The sequence below is a fragment of the Musca domestica genome, unplaced genomic scaffold, assembly GCF_030504385.1.
Source record: "Musca domestica strain aabys unplaced genomic scaffold, Musca_domestica.polishedcontigs.V.1.1 9, whole genome shotgun sequence".
Lineage (NCBI taxonomy): Eukaryota > Metazoa > Arthropoda > Insecta > Diptera > Muscidae > Musca > Musca domestica.
Window position 1 is genome coordinate 11,573,882 of NW_026712435.1, and position 9,090 is coordinate 11,582,971.

The window sequence follows — 9,090 nt, forward strand, 5'->3', positions numbered from 1 at the left end:
TCTAACTTAAACAATTATTATTATTATTATTATTATTATTATTATTATTATTATTATTATTATTATTATTATTATTATTATTATTATTATTATTATTATTATTATTATTATTATTATTATTATTATTATTAATTACAACCTGAGAACGAACATTATGTTCGAAATCATTTTAATCCCTGTGTTGAAATTCTAAAAACATTTTTCAGAAAGAAAAATGTTCTTTTTGTAGAATTCTTTGAAAAGTCGTCAAAGGGGTTTTCCAAAAGAAATCGATTTCGAAAATAAAAACCAAAGGATCTTTCGATTTTAATTCTTGTAGTCCAGCCTGCGTAGTCGAAAGAAATATGGTAAACTATGATGTTCGATTCTAGAGTAATGGATTCTAAACATTATTTGATTAATTTTGTCTACAATCACTTTTTAATCAGATTATGAAATAATGCATATCACTCCGCAAAACGGATATTAAGACCACGAAGTGTTATGCTACCCTACACCACTCTGAAAATTCGGATAAGGTGTTTCCAGCTTCATGATGTGTATAGCATAAATAGTTATTGTATAATAACCAAATATGATAGTATTGGGATGCATATTAAACCTATGATACGGTAAAAATCTGGAATCGGCTGAAAAATATATGTGCGAGCTATATCCAAGTATGAACGGAGTTCCACTGATTAAAATTTTATCTGAAATAGATGAATGCAGCGTGTGTGGTTCGTTTTCTAAATAAAATTGAATGGAATTGTTATGGCAGCTTTATGCAATTCTGAAAAGAATTATCCAAGAATGACTACGTGATTTTGTATTCGACCCGTAATTTGATTACAAAAATAGGTAGAAATTATTCTGCAGTGTCCAATAAATTATTTAAACAGCCTGAAATAATTTGATTCCGCTTTAACAATAGACAAGGCGAATTCAATAAGTCTTCACTTGCGGTTAAAAGTATTTCTGGGTGAAGCCCAGATTCTCGAAAAATTCCAATAGGATTCGTCCTTGGGCCAAACAAATATTTTTTGGAAGATTTTATCTCAATCGGATAATAAGTACGATATATATATATATATATATATATATATATATATATATATATATATATATATATATATATATATATATATATATATATATATATATATATATATATATATATATATATATATATATATATATATATATATGCTTGCTGATAACTCATGCACAGCCCCGAAATGGTCGCTCTACGGCAAAGATATAGAAGTATAAAGATGGGACAAGACAGAGTCGAAATATGACAACCCTGTGAAAATACCTCTGTTGTTACGATATCATAACAACATAGTTACGAATGTTAACTGATTTAAACCGCTAAGGCAATGTGCAAATTTTTGGAAAGGTCTATGAAAGAGTATAAGTATTTTGAAACTAAAATTTTGGATTTTTAAAATTTTTATTTGTTATCCGTTTCTGTAATTGTAGTTTTATACCCTCCACCATACTATGGAGGGTATATTAACTTTGTCATTCCGTTTGTAACTCCTCGAAATACTCATATCAGACCCAACAAAGTATATATATTCTTGATCAGCGTAAAATTCTAAGTCGATTTAGCGATGTCCGTCTGTCTGTCTGTCTGTCTGTCTGTCCGTCTGTCTGTCTGTCTGTCCGTCTGTCTGTCTGTCTGTCCGTCTGTCTGTCTGTTGTAATCACGCTATCTTTCGAATGAATTGAGATAGGTGGCTAAAATTTTCCACACATGTTTATTTTTCCAGTAGGCAGGTTAAGTTCGTAAATGGGCCATGTAGGTCCACGTTTTCATATAGCCCCCATATAACGGTACCTCCCTATATTCGGTATTTTGATGATTTTAGCGACATTATTCACGGGAATTGTTTTAAATTTGGTATTTGAAGTTCAAAATGGATACTACACCCTAAGACGGAAAATTATCCGTGCAGGTCCACGTCTTCGTATAGCCCCCATATAACGGTACCTCCCGATATTCGGTATTTTGATGATTTTAGCGACATTATTCACGGGAATTGTTTCAAATTTGGTATTTGAAGTTCGAAATGGATACTACATCCTAAGGCGGAAAATTATCCGTGCAGGTCCACGTCTTCGTATAGCCCCCATATAACGGTACCTCCCTATATTCGGTATTTTGATGATTTTAGCGACATTATTCACCGGAATTGTTTTAAAATTTGTATTTGAAGTTCGTTATGGGAACTAAAGTCTGTGACAGAAAATTGTCTGTGCGGGTCCAGGTCTTCGTATAGCCCCCATATAACGGTACCTCCCTATATTCGGTATTTTGATGATTTTAGCTACATTGTTCACCGTTTATTTCAAGTTTCGAATTTGAATATGGTAATGGCTTATGACCAACAATGCCTATGCATGTCCACGTCGTATAGACCCCAAAATAACGGCTATATTCGGTATTTTTAAAATTTTAACATAATTTTTTAAGGATTTTATTTTTTGAAAATTTCCAAATTCGTTGCAAATGGTGGAGGGTATTAAAAGTTCGGCCCGGCCGAACTTACTGCTTTTTAACTTGTTTATATTAACATGCATCTGCCATGAGCTGTTACTCTATGTATTGTAGACAACAACCATTTGCTCAAAATGCATTTTGTCTAGTCTACCATTTTAGGTCTTTGACAACAGGTTACCTTTTGTCGAAATTTGTTGTCACTTTGGATATTTGTATGACAACGATCCTCCGATCTCCATACCAGACCTTAACCAGATCATTGTAAACGAAATAAAACAGTTAAGACAACGGAATTTCGAATATAATAGACTGTAAACTGTCGGTCTTCTTTCAACAACTTTTTAGTCTAGAATGCAAAACAGGCCTATACTGGGTTAAGTGTATGTCAACCAGGATATGTGGCGATTGATTGACCCCTCTTTTCAACCCAACCTAACAAAACTAAAGACTGAATGTTTAAAGGACACAGCATCGATAAAATCTGTAAAATTTCTGGAAAAGCTGAATAGGTCTGAAACCGAAATGGTCGCTCTACGGAGACGACAGGTTCCCTCTTGTCGATATTTGTTGTCATTTTGAATATGTGTATGACAAAGATCCTCCGCGATAAACATAGGGACATGTCACCTGTAGCTTATACGAAACACCATGAAAGATATAGAGAATATCAAATTTATTAAAGAGTGATATTTTAGTCAAGTTTTTATTTCTATGACACTTCTTTCAAGGTATTCTACACGTGGACTCTTCATATGAATAAGAGTAAGTGCATTTTTAATATAATAAATAATGTTTTTTTTTTTTTCTAAAACGAAAATGTTTTTCATAAATCCTCATATAACTCATATTTCATTGGTAACAATTTAGTGTTTAAACCAAATTAATATTAAAGAACAAATATTTAATTAACCAAAATTAAATACTACAAATTACAGTTAAATGGTTAAATATTTTAAACAGCAAATAAATGTTGATGTGTGAAATTCACAAGACTAGTACATTTTTTCCTACCTAATGTTTATAACTTAAAATTAAATTACAAAAAGTTTTTAGCCTGTTAGGTCTACATTTATACATATTAAAAATTACAAAAAAAAAATCGCTTTGGCGTTAAAAAATAGAACAAGAAAATACAAATATAGATACTAAGTCAAATAAAATATAACTTATTGAAAACTGATTTATATACACTACCTATACAAAAATACACATGTATGAGCAAACAAAAAATGTAAATGACATTTAATATTTATTAAGACAAAACAAAATATTAAGAAACCAATAAATAGTATACATTAATTAATTGACATTTGTAATAATCCTAAAATGTTGTTGTATGTACCTTTTCTTGAGAAAAAAAAAAACAAATTCCAACTTTCTTTTGCAAAATTAATTAATGTTCAACAGAAAATTAAAACAAAAACACAAAGTACTAGTGATGCGCATTTCTCAAAACCAAACAAAAAAGTGAAAATCAATTTGCAATGCAAAACTAAAAAATGGAAAATATTATTAAAAAAATAAAACCCAACAATAAACTCTTATGTCTGCATGTGTGTGTGGCATGATCGTCGTTATGCCTTAAATATAAATGTATAATATTGAATTTTGCACAATAAATTAATATCATATTTATGGTTTACCAAACTAAAACAAATATGAATTAAATATTAAAGAATTTATAATGTTTGAGGAGAAAATAGAAAAAAACAAATCATAACAATAATGTGAGTAGAAATGCAAAAGAAACCAAAACGGATACAAAATTATTTTTATATGTCTTTGTAGTAGTATTACTAAATTAAATCGTATATACCTAATAAATATTGTGTATAGCATACATCACTTCACTAGCTTTCCATTTACTCATCAATCATTATACTAAGCGGTAATTTTCAAATTGAGATTTTCAAAGGGTATTTAACGATTTAACAAGGTACTATAGTTACTTAGGTTGAGAAAAATCAGGGGATCATGACTTGTAAAATTGGGAGCGGAATCATGAGCTCTAAGATGAGTAGAGTTTAGCCTGACGAAGTTCTGATATTCTTATATAATCCTAGATGCTTTAAAATTTGTTATACCCTCCACCATACATAATAGTATGGAGGGTATAATCATTTTAGACCTCACAAAGTATATATATTCTTGATCAGCGTAAGACGATTTAGACCTGTCCGCCGCCTGTCTGTTGTAATTATGCTAGAGTCAAAACGAAATAAGTTAGGAAGGTAAAATTCTGCACAGATCAGACTTTTGTCTCCAGGCAGGTCAAGATCGAAAATGTGCTATATCGGTCCACGACATCGTATAGCCCACATATAACGGTACCTTTCGATATTCAGTATTTTGATGATTGTAACCAAAATGTTTAATTAAATTGTCTGAAAATCCACACAAGCAATTCCTTCTGAGTACTTTACCATCTGGAATATAATTGTCTGTATAGGTCTACGATATCGCATACACCCCCTTACAACAGTACCCCCCAACATTTGGAACTTTGATATTTTTAGTGATAGTACTCAGCGATTTTTTTTTTCAAATTTCATATTTGAAGTTCGTAATGGGTACTTCTACCTATGACGGAAAATTTTCTATGCAGGTCCACCGGAGGGAAGTATTATATGGGAGGCATATCCAATTCTGAATCGATTTTCACTACGTCCCGAAATTCATTCCATTTGGGCTGATATTTATTTGCACAATAAATCTGAAATCTGATATCTCGGATAAGGATATATATGGTAGTTATATCCAATTCTTAGCCGTTATCGATAAAATTTGGCAAACTTATTTCCGAGCTCTATAAGAAATCTGGTACCAATTATCATTGTTGTCGAATGCATATTACGAATGTGAGGGACTTAAACACCAAATCGGATGAAACATATGGGAGCTATAGCTGTATCTGAACCGATTTTCTCCGAATTTGATGTATTTGCTTCTAGACTGAATTCTGTTGGATGTACTAAAATTCAGGAGCTTTGGACTGATATTGGCCGTTTGGTGCAATATTAACCCGAAATCGGTTGAAGATATATGGGAGCTATATCTAAATCTGATCCGATTATCGCTAATTTCAATCTGATAAATATATTGCATAATAATGTAAATCTTAGCAGCCAATTATTTTTGCTAATTTCTTTATTGGATATGGATTTTTCTACACCCTTTATTGATTCCTGACTAAATCTCAATTTGAAAATTATATCATCCATAAATATTCACACACAATCATATACGCATTGATATTACCTAAACAAATATGAATTGGAGATAGCAAATATTAAAATACATTTCAAATATCACCAACATTTTTAATATCGGACACCAAGCTTACTGAGGAACACTCGAACAAAGAAGAGATTTCTAGCGCTGCGGACATATCCTCGAAGCCACCCTATTTAAGTAAGTTGTTATTTGTCTGTAAACCGTAATTTGCGCCACTATCCACTATTTGCTTATGGTTTGCCAATAACCTACCTCTGTTTTAGGTCTAAGAAAAAAATTAAAAAAAATTACAAAGAAGATGATGATGAGCAAAAATTACAAAAAAAAAAAGAAAATGAAAAACCAGTATATAGTTGAAATCCTTAGGTAACACAACGAAATAAAGTCATAAACAGATCGGGAGGTGCACAACACACCGATAATAAATAAATAAAAAATAATGTACATTTCAAACCAAATGTCCCTCCTTGTCTCGGAATTAAAAGCCTTTCCATGCAAAGAAGGAAACAAAAAAGCAAAATTTAATTAAAAAATATAACAAAAACGAAAGAAAATCACTCAAAAACACATACTGCATGAATGTTGAGATATTTTTGTTTAATTTTCGCATTTTTAGCAATACACCCTAAAAACCGAATTTCGAGACTTCCTTAAACCACACCTGTCGTTTAAGTTTTTGTGTTAATACCATTTAATTGCATTTTAAGGAATTGTTTATGTTGATGTGTGTAAACGTATTTATAAATCTGTGTGCGTGTACATACATTTGTATGTAAGTTGGTGTCCATTAAAAACAAAATTGAATAAAAAAAACAATAATCATTAAAACGAAAAAAAAAAATATTTATTAACACATGGGCTGAGAAACTCTGTATTTACTGCGCAAACACTCCTGTTTCTGTAGAAAACTGATTTTTGAGGAGGAACCTCATTTTGTAACCATTTTTAGGTGGCGCGTGCTGAGCGTGATTTCAGCTGACCTCTTTGGCAAGTAAACACGATCAGTTTGTTTGTTTACAAACTGCTGGACAACGAATGTTTTCTCATCGGAGAAAACCAAATTCGGCAGTTCAACACTTTCGGCCAAGCGAAGCAACTCCTTAGCTCTTTTAAGTCTATTTTCTTTCTGTTGCGGCATAAGTTCTTGAATTTCAATCGCTTTACCCCGAGCTAATATTTTAATATTTGCCGAATGGAATATTGCGATATGTACAGCTCACGAGCCATTTTTCGGCCACTGCGACGCGTGTTTCGTTCAAGTCGCTTCTTTATTTTTCGAACCATTTCTGCTGATGTTGCTGTTTTCTTTCGTCCACTTCCTTGACGTCGGGCTACGCTACCAGTATCACGGTAACGAGCGATGACACAAAAGATTTATTCACATTTAAATGCTGGAGTGCTCTAACGATAGCCACTTGTGGTTTTCCAGCCGAATATAAAGAAATCACACTATCTCGCTTGAATTTCATAACGAATAACTTTTTTTCTGGAAAATTCTCACCAGAATGCTTTTGTACGTTTGTAAACAATATAATGAGCAGTCACTGGTATAATTTAACCGCAGCCGGACTAGAAATGACAGCAGTCTGAAGTTGGTTGCAGTTTTTACATGTCGCACTGTATATTTTAGATGCAGTAAATTTTAGAAATGTAACTTTTTTAGGGGAGGACTGAGATCCAGAGTATACGTTCTTAGTCCACATCTACACATATTTTGTATATCATTGAAATATTGTATGTGATTCCTTACATAACCCATTTTTAAATGTGTTAGGCCACGATTCTCCTTCAGCCCATGGGTTAAACTAAACTGAACCCAAAAAAAAAAAAAAAAAAAATACAAATAAAAATAAACACCAAAGATTACTTAACGAATATTCTAGATTTTGATGACAAAATAAACACAACAAATTCTTATATGAATGTGAAATGAAAAAAAAAACAAAAGAAAATACTCAGAAATATTAAGGGACAAGTAAAACATGATAAGTTAAAAGAAAAATACAACAGAAAACATTATGTAAACTCAGCACACCGATAATTATAAAAACCCTACATTATAATACCTATATATTACCATTAATACTAATAACAAATTACTACTAAAAAAAGCAAAAATATATAAAGAAACAAAAAACAAAAAAACACAAAAATTAATTTGTAATTAAATTTCACGTACCTTTAAAGATAATGATTAATTCTTCTATTCGCAAACTAGTTTAGGGGAACACAAAAAAAACACAGATCAACTAAAGCCATTTTCCCTTGGTAAGACAAACAAATCCACACATATACAAACATATTTATTAACCTAAAAACCAAGTCCAGTATGTATGGCGGAGTCTTCAATTGTAGACTCTAAAAATATTACAAAAAATATTGTAACAACACACGAAAACATTTGAATTTATGGCTGTTTAAACACTTTTTTAGATATTGTAACGACAAACATAAGTAAAATAAAAATAAAAATAATAAAAAAGGAACACAACAACAAATATAAGAAAAACTAATTTTTTTAACGTAGAATGCCTACCTAAATACTAACAAGTTTCTTTCCCAACTCGTATATATTCCCATCAAAACGTAAGAAATAACACCACAACAAAAATAGAAATTAGAAATCAAACTTAAAGTTTACTTCATCCGTAAATACATACTTACATATGAATATACTACCACCATGCGCTTGCCCTGCAATTCTCGTGGGGGAAATTTTAAATACCATTCGGTCAATAATTAAGCTTTTTTTTAATCTGAGGCATTTTATGTGTAATGAAATACTTGGAGATATTTTCTTCTTCCTGGGCGACCTTATGTAGGCCATAGAAAAACAATATATGGAAAAACATCCTCAGAAATCCTGGGGATCAATTTTTAAAATATGCTGAAGATCATTTTTTTTAAATAATCCGGAGAAATGGTTTTTTTTCTTTGGAAAAAAAATCCTCAAAATTCCTGAGGATCGACTTTTTGTCTTTGGAAAAAAATCCTCAATTTTTTTATAGAAAAACATCCTCAGAAATCCTGAGGATCGATTTTTTGCTATAGAAAAAATCTTCAGAAATCCTGAGGATCGATTTTTTCTATAGAAAAGGATCTATTTTTTATAGAAAAAATGCTAGAAAAATGCTGAGGATCGATTTTTTTCTATAGAAAAACAACATCCTCTGCATTTTTTCTATAGAAAAAAATCGATCCTCAGCATTTTCTATAGAAAAAAATGCTGAGGATCAATGTTTTCTATAGAAAAAAAATCCTCAGAAATGCAGAGGTTCGATTTTTTCTATAGAAAAAAATCCTCAGAAATGCTGAGGATCGATTTTTTTTCTATAGAAAAAAATCCTCCTGTTAAGGTGATCATACCA